Source organism: Tupaia chinensis, unplaced genomic scaffold, assembly GCF_000334495.1.
Source record: "Tupaia chinensis unplaced genomic scaffold, TupChi_1.0 Scaffold138910_1, whole genome shotgun sequence".
NCBI classification, from domain to species: domain Eukaryota; kingdom Metazoa; phylum Chordata; class Mammalia; order Scandentia; family Tupaiidae; genus Tupaia; species Tupaia belangeri.
Genome location: NW_006198801.1, coordinates 2,057,367 through 2,060,836, shown reverse-complemented (window position 1 = coordinate 2,060,836; position 3,470 = coordinate 2,057,367). Strand labels below are relative to the sequence as shown.

At 53.7% G+C, this 3,470-nt stretch overlaps 1 pseudogene; it reads left to right on the top strand.

The window, feature by feature from the left end:
* Positions 1–974: 974 nt before the first annotated feature.
* LOC114004598 (40S ribosomal protein SA-like) lies at positions 975–3,433 on the top strand (annotated as a pseudogene).
* The last annotated feature ends 37 nt before the right edge of the window (positions 3,434–3,470 follow it).

Genomic DNA, 3,470 nt, shown 5'->3' with positions numbered 1-3,470 from the left:
TCTCCACCTGCGCTCAGCTGGCCCGCAGCCCAGTGTCTGCATACCCACGCCCTTCTCCCCAGCCCGGTTCATCTCCGGCTCTCCCGGGTCGCCCGGGAGGAGTAGGGCAGGGACCATCAGCCCAAAGGCCACCAACGGGAGCAGGGGGCGCCCTCCGGGACCCCGGCTCACCCTAGTGGGCGCCGCCTGCCCGCACACGCGTCTCCTGCCACCTGTGCTGCCGCGGTATTTATGAGTTTGCGCGTGCGGAGGCCTCCTGCCGCCCACCGCTGTCCCAGCCCCGGAAGAGCTCCCAGCCCCGGAAGAGCCGGCCGCCTCGGGGTGACGGGCTCCCCAGTCAGCCGGAGCCCCGGGTCCCACAGGTCCGGCCGGTCTTCGGTGCCCCACGCCCACTCGCCCGCCCCCCCAGGGCGGGGCACGGGAAGAGGGACCCAGGAAGGCTTAGTCCGCCGCCGCCGCCGCCACCTCCAAGCCGGCCATCAGGTGAGCGCGCCCGGACAGGTAAGGTTGTGCTCGGCCCCCAGGGGCCCCGCCCCGCAGCTGTAGAGCCCCTGGGGCACGGATATTGGCCCCCTTTCCTGCCCTGTGCAATCCTCGGATACCGGGTGTGCGGACACTGGGGGATCCCCATCCTTGCTCGTCTGCGTCTCATCCTCTTCCTCCCAATTTCTTCCGGCTTCCTCTGTCCCCAAGCTGATCCTATGGACTCCTCAACCCCCCTGGGCATCCTGAAAACACAAAATCAAAATCCCCGAATGACAGCGCGGCTTCTGAGCTGTGCGCCCTAGGCAGACTCTTGGCCTTTTCTGGACCTGGGGTTTGGTCGCCTGTGAAAAGTAGGTAATAGTACATACCCAGTGGGCTGTTGTGCGGATCAAACAAGTTTACGCGTGAAAGTTCACGCCGGGAACACGAGTCTGGCCCAGAGCAAGTGCTGGGTACGAACCAGCTGTTCCGTTTATTACTACCGAGGCATGAACACTCCAGAAACTGCCCTGGGTCCTGATGGGATCCTGTGGTAACAGCCTCTGTAAACTTCTGCAGGTTGTGTGAACGCGGGGAGTGGCTTGTCACAAATATGCTTGGAGGTTCCCCGGTTCCCTGGAGGGAGCAACAGGACCCGCCTGGGGTCCCCGATGGTCAATGATTCCCCCCCTTGCAATGAGCCCATGGTATGTAAACTCAGAGTGCATGGTTTCTGCCAGTTGGAGACAGGGATTTCAGAGACAGGCATGGGTGGCAGGGAGGATTCAAGATGAGCCTTTTGGGACAGCAGTTGGCATAATGGTTATATCACTGGACTTCCATGTAGTCAACTGCAGTTCAAGTCCTGAACCCAGGAGCTTTAAACTCCCGCTGGTTGCTGGCATGTGCATGCCCCAAATCCCAAGAGGAGAATGGAGGAGAAGGGATTGCGGCATGGCCATCCCCCTTTGGGGGGTGGGGAGATGTCTCGCTTTCTGTCTCTCTGTCTCTCTAGTGAGCACACGCACCCTATAGCAAAAATCTCCCTAAAAAATACAAAAAAAAGAGATGAGCCTTTTGTGCTGTTTGATCCCCCCATTTTCCAGAGCCCCCATTACAGCTTAAAATATAACAAAAGCAGCCCTCTTAGCCAACCCTTAATCCCTATGCCTGTGACTACCAATTACAACCTCCCTTTGTTTTTTATTTTTCCAGAGTTGGAGCTTCCTAACCTTTTTTTGTGTGTGTGTGAAGCCCTTCTCAGGATCACGTTTTATAGCCATAAAATAAATTCACAGAAGCACCAAGGAGACCCAGTGCTACTGAATTACCATATACAGATATTTTACAAGTATGCGATACAGTACTACATGTACTTCTTTATTAATTCATCAAACTTTAAGATCCAGAGGCAGGTCCCAAAAATAAGGTCATCCCAGTTTGATGAGCATATGGAAGAAGTTTGAGATTCCTACAATCCCTGCAATGGGATTTGAAATGTCTGTGGTTTCTTTTCCAGACAAAGCCTCATAACGGCTAATGGTCCTGCCCTGCTCGTGACCCAAAGTTGTGCTCAATTTCTACACTCTTTTTTTTTTTTTTTGAAAAAAAGAAGTATTTCTTTCTTTCCATTTGTTATTATTATATATATATATTTTTTTAATTTGACCAGACCGAGAGAGAGAAAAAGGGAAAGCAAGCCTTCAAGTCTGGGACTCGAACTCTGGTCAGCCATGTGGAAATCCAACACCTTTAACCACCACGTTACCTGCTGGCCCATCAAATTCTACACTCTTAAAAATTATTAAACTTTTGAGTCCTACAGGTGGCTTGGTGGCTAAGGCACTGGACTCCCACATGGCCAACCATGGTTTGGGTCCAGACCTGGCAGCTTGAAAATCACACTGGGCACATGTGCATGTGTGCCCAAAGTCTCAGGAGGAGAATGAAGGGACTGTGGCATAGCCATCTCCAGAGGGTGATTTCTCACTTTCCCTCCACTGTCTCTCTCCACAGAGTGCATGTACCCTATGACAAAAACCATTTTTTAAAAACTGAGCTTTTGTATACACGGGTTATGTGCTCTCTTAGAGGGAGATCTGGCTTTCCGGCTACCAGCCCAAAAATCCATACGGCGTTGTTCTGGGTTCCCGGTGTAACTTACAGGGAAACGTTCATGAAGTCCGGCGCCCTCGATGTCCTGCAGATGACGGAGGAGGATTCTCACGTTCCTTGCCGCAGGAACCCACTTAGGTGGCACCAACCTTGACTTCCCAATGGAGCAGTACATCTACAAAAGGAAAAGTGATCTCCATCGTACATCTGAAGAGGACCTGGGAGAAGCTTCAGCTGGCAGCTCGTGCCATTGTCGCCATTGCATTGAAAACTCTGCTGATGTCAGTGTCATATCTTCCAGAAACACTGGACAGAGGGCTGTGCTAAAGTTTGCTGTGGCACCTGGAGCCACTTCTATTGCTGGTCGCTTCACTCCTGGACCCTCCCCTAACCAGATCCAGGCAGCCTTCTGGGAGCTGCGTCTTCTGGTGGTCACTGATCCCAGGGCCGACCCCCAGCCCCTCACAGAGGCGTCTTATGTTAACCTACCTGCCATTGCCCTGTGCAACAGAGATTCTCCTCTGTGCTGTGTGGTCATTGCCATCCCATGTAACAGTAAGGGAGCTCATTCGGTAGGTCTGATGTGGTGGATGCTGGCCCGGGAAGTGCTGTGCATGCGTGGTACCTTCTCCCGTGAACACCCGTGGGAGGTCATGCCTGATCTCTACTTCTACAGAGATCCTGAAGAGATTGAAAAGGAGCAGCAGGCTGCAGCTGAAAAGGCTGTGACCCAGGAGGGATTTCAGGGTGAATGGACTGCTCCCGCTCCTGAGTTTACTGCTACTCAGCCTGAGGTCGCAGACTAGCCTGAAGGCGTCCAGGTGCCCTCGTGCCCATCCGGCAGTTCCCTACTGAAGACTGGAGGGCCCCGACTGGCACCGAAGACTGGT